The sequence below is a fragment of the Strongylocentrotus purpuratus genome, unplaced genomic scaffold (assembly GCF_000002235.5).
Source record: "Strongylocentrotus purpuratus isolate Spur 01 unplaced genomic scaffold, Spur_5.0 spur5_scaffold_13, whole genome shotgun sequence".
NCBI classification, from domain to species: Eukaryota; Metazoa; Echinodermata; class Echinoidea; order Camarodonta; family Strongylocentrotidae; genus Strongylocentrotus; species Strongylocentrotus purpuratus.
In genome coordinates, this window is record NW_022145598.1 from 36,683,913 (window position 1) to 36,695,548 (window position 11,636).

Here is an 11,636-nt window from a genome sequence, read left to right on the forward strand (position 1 = left end):
TCAAATGTGAATCAGACCAAATAAAGTAACACAAATAAAAGTAACTCTCAGGATATAGGATATACGAGCACTACGCAAGAAAATTAAGCATGTGTTGATGATGTTGCATCAGGAAACAACCATGCTTAAGCAGACAGAGTCATAAAGTGCTATGCGGTGGTCCTGTGTTGTGGTCGAGTGGATACGTCACCGGACTGTTGATCACAAGGTCTGCGGTTCGAGTCCCGCCGCGGCACTAATGTCCTTTGGCAAGACATTGATCTACATTTGCCACACTCAACCCAGGTGAGGTAAATGGGTACCTGGCAGGATTATTCCTGATAACGGCTGCCGGAGCTAAAGGGTAATCATTTCCAAAGCTCTTTGGAAGCGCATAGAGGTGTTATTTCATAACATATCATGCGCTATACAGGAACTGAATATTATTATTATTATTATTACGATTGAAATCAGCCCAAACTCCAATTGAAAAGCCTGCCGAACACTACAATGGAGGGTGTTGACTCTCGGTTGAAATGCTGCACATATGTTGAAGTCTGCACAGTGAAATAAGAAAACGATAGCATGGATGGTGAAATACAATCACGCAAACAAATCAAATGGATTCTATTGGGGTTCTGCAAAAGGTCTCGAATAAGAAAAAAAATTAAATGAATTCTATACACATAACAATTAAGTAGGAGGGATCTCTATTTCAAATTCATGTATGCTACAAAGCCTTTATTTAAGGAATGAATGCATCTAATCAAGTACAACAACTGATCATTATCGAACATGTCATTATATCAAATCCCTAGATATAACTCTTCAAATACATGTATGTAGAATATGACTGGATATTCTATTCTCAATATATATTTCATGGGTATACTCCTAAAAACGTCGGAAAGGTTTTCTTACGCTGTAACCCCATTTATGTATAGTCTAAGAAGAGATCATGACAAAAGCATATATAGTGAGGCTTTGACACTTATCAGTTTAAAAAAAAAATTACCTTAGAGTTTTCATTGACTCAGTCTTTCAGGAAAGTTCAGCTATGGCATGATTGGCATGAGCACTTTGGAGGAATACATGAATAGTGCCACTTGTTGTTGTCCTTTTTCTGTAAGTAAGATTTAATTGAAACAGTACATTACATGTGCATAGTTATAGTTTAATAGAATCATGATTATAGTGTAGCTAGTCATCTTCCTGACTATGACAACGTTTACGAGTGAACGTAAAGTAGGTACATAACAATTCCAGTACTGTTTTATCAGAGTCAGCATTACAATACATGTAAAAACAAATATTGAAATCATGAAAATACGAAAGTGTGTACTTGCAAAGAGGCTAGTTCAATGCATTAGAGAATCTATAAATGTTAATCATAATGAAAAGGTGTATTTAAAAGAGAGGGAAGATTCACTACAAACACTGATGAACTTGATAGCAGAGAAATGACAGACAAAACTCAGTGGAAGTTTGAGGAAAATCCTATACAAAATAAATGTATGAATGCTGTAAGTCTCAATTGACCAAACGATATCATAGCAACACAGGCAATTTCAATGGCCTTGAGCATCAACTTTTGAAATGTGCATTCATTACAAAGTTGTATTGTGAACATGATTTCTTTGAGATGTACAATAGGGTATTAAAAGCTTGTGAATGGAGTAAACAAATGACTTTATTTTAGTGACATTCCCTATGATATTTCCTGAATAAGACTACAACCACAGCTGTTAATATAAACGTAGCTCTATGAGATAAAAAGTGACAAGTTACATTTGATATTAGATATCTTAAAATGACTTAAATGTATTCACTTTCTGTTTCTGCTATGGCCCTCTCTTGCTCCCTATTAGTCTACAAGCACAGACCCTATATTTAACACTTCATTACAATAATTACATTATGACTTGAGTGAAGCCTAAATCTGTTCTTACTGCTGTAAGTACATAGCCTGGATTGCATTTCCTTTTTTAATTTTTTTTTTAGCTCAGTGCCTCTCGTCCACACTTTATTTCATTAACGTAATTTGCTCTTATATATTTTTGGGGTAACATATCCCCAATATGTGTATAATGCATATGTTGCATATTAATGACTGAAGAAAGCAATGTTTTCATTTCAATTAAAAAGACCTAAACATATATCGTAGGTCTATGGGCTAGCTGAAATATAAAGGAGCAAGAAGCAACAAAAACAGGGGTGGGGGGAGGGGGGAATTTGACTAAAACTCATGATATTTCACAAGAAAACTTTATGAAAAAAGGTATATACATTTAATGAACATACTTTTGCTTTGAATAATCTCCAGGGAAAGGACTTCGGCAAATGTAAAATTGTAAATAAAATAAAACATAGCATTATTACATGTACCTGCAACTGCTACGTTGGGCGAACACCGATTCCTGAAATATAAGCCCTGAAATATTGTACGGTTGAAGGGAAATTCCATTTCAGCTGTATACGTCTGTCATATGGCTCCAAAGAAGACTGTAGTTAGGGTTATACAAAAGAAAAATATTGAAATAGATACAATCAGTAAAAACATGTAAAATAATTAAAATTCAAAGGAATTTAATTAAGCATGCTTAGTCTACAATACATTTACAAGTTTCAAGATTCTGGTTTTATTTTCCATAATACATTTGTAATACAGAAATTTGTCTCCCATTGATGTTACATACAATTTAACATAGGCACAAACATGATTTTGTATGCTGAGAGCCAAAGGGGTTAACTTAATGTTGAACAAGAATGAGTGAACACCATTCCATCTTTCAGCAGACAGTACAAAAAAAAACTTCATTCTGAGTCACATCATAAATGCATTCATACATAAATAGGAAACTGATGTAAATGACAATACCGCAACCTCTTCCGATCATAAAGAGAAAGACATAATAGGAGCAAATTGAAAAAAAGAGGGATGAGTGGTAGACAGAGAGAGAGAGAGAGAAGGAAGGTAAAAATCTAATCAGGAGCTGCAAAGACGTGTAGATAATCATACTCTACTCTTAAGGACCGCTAGATGAACCTCCATAGTAATATACTATACAAAAAAAAACTGCAGATCACAGCTATCCAGTATACAGTGTAGGGTAGGCCCCGATGGTACATTTATAATTACTCTCAACATGAACTTCACCAGAATCTTGGACCTGATTTTTTTTACATGTAAGTTTAAAAGAATAAATAAGAAGTAAGCACAAATTATTTGCATCAGAAATTCCTTGGAGCACTCTCTTTTGGTTCTAGTACTATGTATTTCAACTAATATATATTCATGACATTTCAGAGATTGCTAATGAAATAGCAATTTGAAATGTATCAGTGATGATTATCGGTGATGCCATGCATCATGCTTTCTTTGTAACATCTAAAATATGACACATATACATGTAGCAAAACAAATCCTAACTTGCAGATTAGATCCCCGTACGATTCATAAAGAGTACTCAGAAGATACTAAGACGGCACTACTGGCGAAATGGATGAATGAGTGCTGTTTAAGATGTTGCCAATCAACATCTTGTTGCACATTTTTTTGAGATGCCGTGTATAAACAAAAAGATTCATATCATGTTAGTGCCAGCTATGATTATCATTTGACATGGCAATTATATAATAATAAAGTTTTGCCAAACCTTGCTATGGACTGTCCACAAAATTGGTCTCAAAGTCACTATAAAGGTTGTTCTAATCCATCGCAGTCATTAACTTTGAACAGAAGAGGGGTGAGGAAAACAAATCATCCCCAACCCTCCTTAAAATACTAAAGCCAAGGGATGGCTCTACATATTAAATAATATATGAAACGCAAATGAAATCATGCTGGAGTTAAAGAATAACATTTTATATTGAGTGCTGTGCTTAAGCATAACAGTGACCACAAAAAAACGCGCACTCACCACACACACACAAATCCAATAACGTTTAAAAGAAAGGCCAATCATTATGTGTAGGAGATTGTATTTGCATAAGGAATATCCTTATCACATAGAGCAACAGAGTGGAAATGGGATCAAAATAGAGAAACATTTTATTTGAAGTAGAAAAATTATGCAAAGAATAACTTTGCACACAGAAATTATAAAAACAAGTTATGCTTTAGTTTGCTCTATTTGTATAAATATTGAAAGAAATTTCAAAGTATCATGGCCATGGGCAGATAACTGACCATAGTTAGTTACATCTTGGGTTATTAATGCTATTTGGTGGTTAGGATCCTCAGGGAGAAGGGATTTATAAATAAAATAATAATTATTATTTTAGCTTTTACCAAATCTATAGGACAGAATGGAAATTAAATGGACAAACTGCATCTTTCATTCAAGCGCATGACTGATCAGAAAATATGTGCATATGTACATGTAGGGCCATGCATGTCATTTTAAGAGCAAACATGGATGCTTGAAATTATACCATAGCTCATTCTGTCTTCAACATTAAGACACATACTAGGATATTTTCTTTACATTGTTTGTCACAAGATTAGTAAAAAAAAAAAGAAGCTGTCCAGTTTTTTGTTAGAGGAATATGTGACCGATATATAAAAAAAAGGGCAATAACAGAGTTGATAGAAAAGGGCCGATTAGGAAATACAAAAGGAATACACTTTTATAGTATAAACATATATGTACTTAAAAGGGAATTTTGGTACTTAAAAAAACAGCAAATTTGATTTCTAGACCATTCTAGATGCATTTGACTGAAATAAGTTGAGTTCCACAAATTACTTCATGAAATTAACTTCATGAAAGCAGAAATGGATCCATCACCACTTTCAAAACATCACAGCTCTCTGTACTACTGTTAAATTTTAAACAGGCTTTTCTTCCACATGTTCAGGGTGGTCCACAAACAAATATTCAAACAAGTAAAATTAGAATGTGGAATAAGTATGATTTGATGCAAATGACAAAGTCTCTTGTGGCTGGGCTCAAGGGCTTGTTTAAGGGTTCGCAGGTTCCTAGATGTATTGTAGTACAATATGTGCCATCTAATGAACCATTTCCATGACTACTATTTCGAAAATGATTTTTTGGTTGAGAAGTACTATTAACCTACTGGTAGCGATGATTTTCAAACCTGTACAATCACATTTCGAAACTGTTGCTGTTACATAGTATAACCCTTATAAGTATGTGAGAGTTATTGGCAAAATGGTATTAAAGGAAGGTATTTTGGAGAGACTTTGTTCAGTTCTGCATTCCAACTAATTGAATAACAATTAAATCTCTCATATCTAGCTGCAGATTCTACAATGTTCATGTAGCTGCACAAATCTAGAGTCAATATGTAGTGACTGACAATCAAAATGAAGCTGAACACTTCCAAATGTAAAGTTATGCGCATTACCGAATAAAAAATCCCAGGTCAACCCCATTACCATATTAATGATTATATATTTTAAGTTGCTACGCGATATAAATACCTTGGCATTGTTTTGAATAATAAAATGACCTGGTGAAATCATGTTGATTATGTTGTATCAAAGGCTAATGGAATGTTAAGTTTCATCATCAGTGTAGCAAACAATCTGTCAAGTGACTCTCTGCTGTGTTTGTACAAATGCCTCGTTCTCCATAAGCATTATTGAATATGGCCAACGTGCCTGGTTCATACACAGTAGAGAAAATGTTGAAAAAATGAATAGATACAAAGATGAGCTAGACGAATTATTCTCAAACATAGAAAACAGGAAATGGAGTATTCTGTACACCTCCAAACTTTTAAAGTGGTACACTCTTTTTTCCAGGCGACATTATCTTATGACTAGCTTTGTTCTCAAAGTCTTTGTTGGCCTTATAAAATGTGAAGCTGTCCAAAATGCTATCTGCATAACCAAAGATATTCTGACACTGTTTGATTCAAACATTTGACAGCTTGCACTCAAAGACTCCATGGCTCTGCCATCCACACATTTCCCAGTGTCTAGTATACTCTCAATACTGATTTGAAGACTGTTGTTGTGTTATTATTTCTTACTTGACTTTAAAACTAAAAGAACAAATTCTCAGTATACAGATGAGTTAACATAAATTAGTTAATTATGATGAGCTGTCTCTGTCTCAATTTTGTTTGTTTGCTGTTTTTGTTATCATACCCAGCTGCACAGTGCCATCTTCAGGTAAAATTCCAGGTTAAGAGTCGGATTTAAGTGCATGTATTCACCCTCCCCCCCCCCCCCCCCATTTTTCCATGGTGCTATATAATGTACATGTACATGTACACAAAGCGACATTTTCCCTCTTTTTTGTTCAGAGGGGGGGGGGGGGGGGGGGGGGGGGGGGGGGGGGGGGGGGTAAGTTTTGTTTTTAATAAATTTTTATCTTATCAATGATTATTGTTGATTAATAGTGATTTATAAATTGTTATGTATACCTCACAATTTTATTGTTACCATTTCTGTAAAGTCACATAGATTGGAAAAGAAGACCTCTGGGAAATAGTTATTAAGTTAATCTTTTTCTTTTCCCAGCATCCATGTGGCTCTTTTCCAAATGTACTCTTTTGGTATTCAATGATTTTCTTTGTTTTTTCCGAATAAAAAATATTAACAAATTTACAGAAACACTTGATTCTAATCTAAAAATCAATGTTTTGAAACAAACTTTTAAATTTGATGATTTCTTTCTTTCGTGCAAGCAGTTAAAATAACATGGCCCCTATTCTACTACAATTATAACATAATGCTGAATTTGATGTACATGTAGTCTGAAGTCTAAGATATCCTTTTGTTTTATATAAAGAGAAAATACAAACCCATTGATTTATTTAGACTATCTTTTGATTTGATGGTACAATTAGTTTGAATTTAGAAAAAAAAGATGTCTAGAGTCAGTTTTACACGTTAAACAACGAGTGGTTGACGCCCCCCCCCCCTCCCCCAGGGTAAATAAATTTAAAAAGCAAAAAGAGAGGAGAATAGGAGGAACAAGAGGGCTGATGACCTTATTAACATTAATTTAAAAAAACAAAAAACAGAAGCCCTACCCTTCCTGAAAATTGATAAAAATAGTATTTAGGTACATATATGTACCTTACTTCTCTGGAGCAAATTCTGTAAACAAAATAATTAAATGCTACAGTGTCCTAAAGCTTTGGGTACAAGTATGCAGTTTAACTCCATACATATGCACATGTTCACACAACCATTAAGGTAGATTCTCACTGGAACTCTTAACAATGTAGCTTTTGAATAATATTATTCATGTTTTGACATTTCAAAGGGAAAGTAAATCAGATGCCCTGACTGGGCTGGGTTGCACCTCCCTAACTGCCTAGGTCTAAGTTTACATTGTCCAAAATATATGATGTTCTCATGGTTAATTTCGTAGAGCCATGTCTACATGTTTGTTTCTTTGGCTTGGTGTACAAATGTCAGAAGTAAAAATACAAGTAAAAATGTCAAATAAGGTAAAATGTTCAGTTTTATTTGCTGTGAAAGATCAAACTCTGAAATTGACAAATTCATGATCATGAGCAACATATCAGAAACATAGTTTTACTGTACAAATTCATAGAATCATGAGACTGCTTGTATACGATAATATTGTTTGAAGGATATTCCAATATTTGGTGCAGGATTGATAAAATGTGTGCTGGCATACACTGTATTCCAGCAAGTATATATTTGTACAAGTCTACACATTAAAAAAAATGCACCATAAATTTGGCAGAAAAAACGAGTGGAATTTGAAGGACTTGAACTGTATTTCTCTCACGTTTCTTAATCACAAACATGATGTTATTATATACAGTTACACTGTGTTATGTTTAAACCAACAAATAGAATAACTTCTGCCATAAAAGGCGAAAGCACATTACAAAATACCTGGCTAAATATGTCTCAACGTTTACTACATGTACATGTAGGCCTACTATCTGACATTCTTCAAGCAAAGCTCTGACATTGTTTGTTAAAATTTTGTAATAAAGTATTGATGAGGGGGGAAGCATATGTGTGTCTTTTTCTTGATGTTTTCTTATACAGTAGGCTTGTTGGTGCACCGTGTTCTTGTCATAATAAGAGGCTCTGCTCAGTCTGCTGGGATCAACATGAAGATGGGTCTGATGTCTGAATTTGTGGAATTTCTTTGCAATCTTTATAACTGATTCCCTGTTTTATCTCATTCAATCTTAATATTCTATGTAATTACTTCCTCAAAACCAAATAAACATTAAAACATCAACCTACTTTAATAGAAAATAGAAAATCGAAAAAAAGGTTAGAAATTCATATACAATGTACATATGCAAACCTGATCACAAAATATAAGTTTCGAATTTCCACATAGTATTATCCTTAGGACATACTTGTACAAAGTACAATACACCACAGTCATTTAGAAAATATACATTATGATATGGAAGAAGGAGATATAATGGACTGGCCCGGTAGCTTGAATCTTGACATTTTGTGTGATACAGTGCTTAGATATTATGACAGCACTAATTTCCCCTCCCCCTACATTTTGTTGCTGTACCTCTTACTTGTTTAGTTATTACCTCTGACTTTTTAAATCTGAAATTTTACCTCTGACATTTTTACCTGGCACCGTCTCTCCATACATGAAATTATAGTCATCCATTGTCTGAGATTTTTTCATGGGTGGGGAGGGGGGAGGGGGGGGGGGTAATTGTCCACTGGGGTCATTTTCCGGGGGGTGGGGGAGGGGGTTGTCAAAGGGGTTAATTGTCCTGATATGGCTTGTAGGGTATCACAGCGGTGCAAATGTATGAGGTAATTCAGGGTTATCTTATGGATAACCTTGCACTTGTGTCAGAACCCATGTATGAAGTTACACATGTACATGTAGGACATGCACTGGAGCTGACAATAACCATAACCCAGAACCATACATACACATGTAATTGAAATGAGCCATGACAACGAGACTAGATATGACTGAGGCTGCAAGTTCCATCTGACCAAGGGCCCATAATAAGTTTCTGGTATGGGTTCCAGGGGCGGATCTAGCTTTTTGCCAAGGGGGGGGGGGGGGGGTGACCCAATGGCGATGCAGAGCCATTGTCCACGAGCCATAGAGCGGCAAGGCGATTTTGTTTTTGCTATTTTTAAGTTTTCCTGGCATCTACTAACATCTACTAATACTGTGTGGGTCTGGACACATGATGGCGTTATTCTATGCACATCACATTTTCACCTGGGAGCCCAAGGAGGGGGGGGGGGGGGGGGAGTAACCCCCTAACCTAACCCCCCCCCCCCCCCCCCCCCTGTAGATCTGCCCTTGGGTTCCCGTGTGGTCATAACTCCAGTGGTTTAAATCGGAGCGGTATCATTGTATTATACAAGTGTGGAAGAACATTAGATTACAAAATGTTTCCGGAAAAGCATGGCTCTTCAAATGCCTCAATTTTCTAAATATGGCATGTAACATCATAACAATCGGGACAGAATGTTATGCCACATGTTGGTGTAGTCCCATACACATCTTTTTGTGTACAGTAATTGTATATTCCACGTTTCTTTCACAATGCAAATCACATAACAAGAACTCAGCTTTATTTTTAACTGACAATTTATACTTTGTTCACACTTCTCTTTTATTTTCTACAATATTTACTTGAAAATTTTGAAGGATATTACAAGAGCGAAAAGATTTTGGCATTTGTATTGGTCTAAACGCTGCTCTCTTGGACCCTCCAGATCCTAAAGGTGTGTTGCAGTCTTTATATAGTAAGTGTTTGTTTTGGGGGGCACTTTTGGAAATTTTCCGGGGAGGACGACCCCCCTAAACGAATTGCCACGCCCCCCTTCCCCCCCCCCCCCCCCCCCCCCGGCCCTGTGTAAAATCTAGATCAGGATTTTCAACCTCTTTCGGGTCACAACAACATTTTACGAAACAATGTTTTTGTGTAGGCCCTAACCCTAATCTCATCACGCAGGCACTGGAGCTGGAGGAGGGAAGTTGGCTCAGCTCAGTCGGTCAATTCTCTGCCTGTCAAACAAAAAATTATGTGTCGGATTGTGGCAAAAGTCAGCCATTATCCCCCTGTTGTGTGTTGCGACAAACAGTACCGTCTGTGTACGGAAACGTACCGGTAGACAGAATTCAGTTTTATCAGGGATATGAGATACCCTGGTTTTATTAAAGAATTCATCCCCATACCTGATGGCTTTGTTATTGTCTGGTCCTAGCGGATGCCACCACCTCCGGGGCCCCTTTCTCAGCTCAGCTCCCATTGCGAAAAATACAATTATAAAATAACAATAATAACAAACATGATTGACTAGATCTAGGCGAGTAGATCTATCATCAATTAACATTGAATTAGGTTGTAGTGTAGACAGTGATATTTTCTACATTACAGACATAGTCTTAGATAAACAGATTTGAAAGAAACTCACGTTATATCCTGTGTGATGGCTGAGATATTGCCGTCTACTGCACTGCTTCTCGCACGTATCGTGAGTGGATCTACCCAGTACCCCAGTTCGTTTACAGCAGCCACCCCGGGCTCAGGCGGGTCAGGCCTCATGATCTCCGTTGCTCTAGCTCACTGCACTGTGATACTAGCCCTGCAGGTATCGTGGGGCTCTCGCTAGCCAAATGTCCGGTATTTCGCAGGTCTCGATATGCATGCGCGCGTGTACCTACGCGGGAGCAGCCTTAATGTGCACAGAGAATATGATTGCCATTCTGCCTTGATTAACCTTGGAGAGTCCAGCAACTAATGACCAATAGACGCACTGGAGAAGGAAAAACCAGGGAGACTGAGGTAAAATCTCCCTTGATTATCTTAGGGAGAGTTTGTGGATCAGGTGGAATATTTTATTAAAAACCTTTATTCTATGAATATCGGTCCCACAACTGTTGTAATCGATTATACTTTTGTACGTGGCTTCGTTCTTCAACCAACTCACTACTAGTATATACTCGTGATCCAGGCCCCCGCCCCAAGTATTTGGGGGCCTTTCAAGGTTTAATGAAGGAGTTAAATGGGAAATAAAAGTGATTAAAAATGTGGTTGAAAGTGAGTGGGGGAGGCTAGAGTATTTAAGATAAGTTAGAGCGTAGCCCAAATTGGCGGATGCTCAGGGGGTAGGGGCATTTAATTACGGTCAGGTAAGCATATTTTAATACCTTATTCATGACACTAGCAGGTCACTAATTGGCGTATGGTCCAAGGGGCGGAGCCCCCGGAAGCGCAAGGGTTTTAGGCATTAAAATTACGGTCAGATGTGCATCCAGGGGCCAGCCTTAGGGCACAAGGTGGGGTCCAGGGGGCAGAGCCCCCGGACGCTCAGGGGTATGGGCATTTGATTACGGTCACATGAGCATACTTTCTTTTCTATTTCTTTCTATTTAATTATCTTTAATATACTTTTTCAAAAGTGTGGGGGGGGGGCTTGAGCCCCCAAGCCCGCCGTTCCACAGGACCTACAAGTATTGTTTCCCTGATCCGTATATAGGACAAGGCCCTGGGGCAGCTAGCCATAATCCGATATTTGGGTCGTTTTCCAGTCAGAACTAGCCCTAACTATCATTCCAGGATTTTGTTTCAGAACCTGAGACAAAGTTACCCAATCCCTTTAAGTTTCAAAAAGTAGACTTCATTGACCTGTACAAAGGCTTAGGAACCGGGGGGGGGGGGCTTGGGGGCTCAGATATCATTGA

The 11,636-nt window shown here is 37.2% G+C and overlaps 1 long non-coding RNA gene across 1 annotated transcript; it reads right to left on the bottom strand.

Moving 5' to 3' along the window:
* Positions 1–281: 281 nt before the first annotated feature.
* On the bottom strand, positions 282–10,781 carry LOC115923160. Its single transcript, XR_004063831.1, has 4 exons — positions 10,367–10,781; positions 2,365–2,481; positions 995–1,102; positions 282–536 (listed from the first exon to the last, which is right to left on the bottom strand). It is a non-coding gene; the product is annotated as an uncharacterized LOC115923160 (long non-coding RNA).
* Positions 10,782–11,636: the final 855 nt, after the last annotated feature.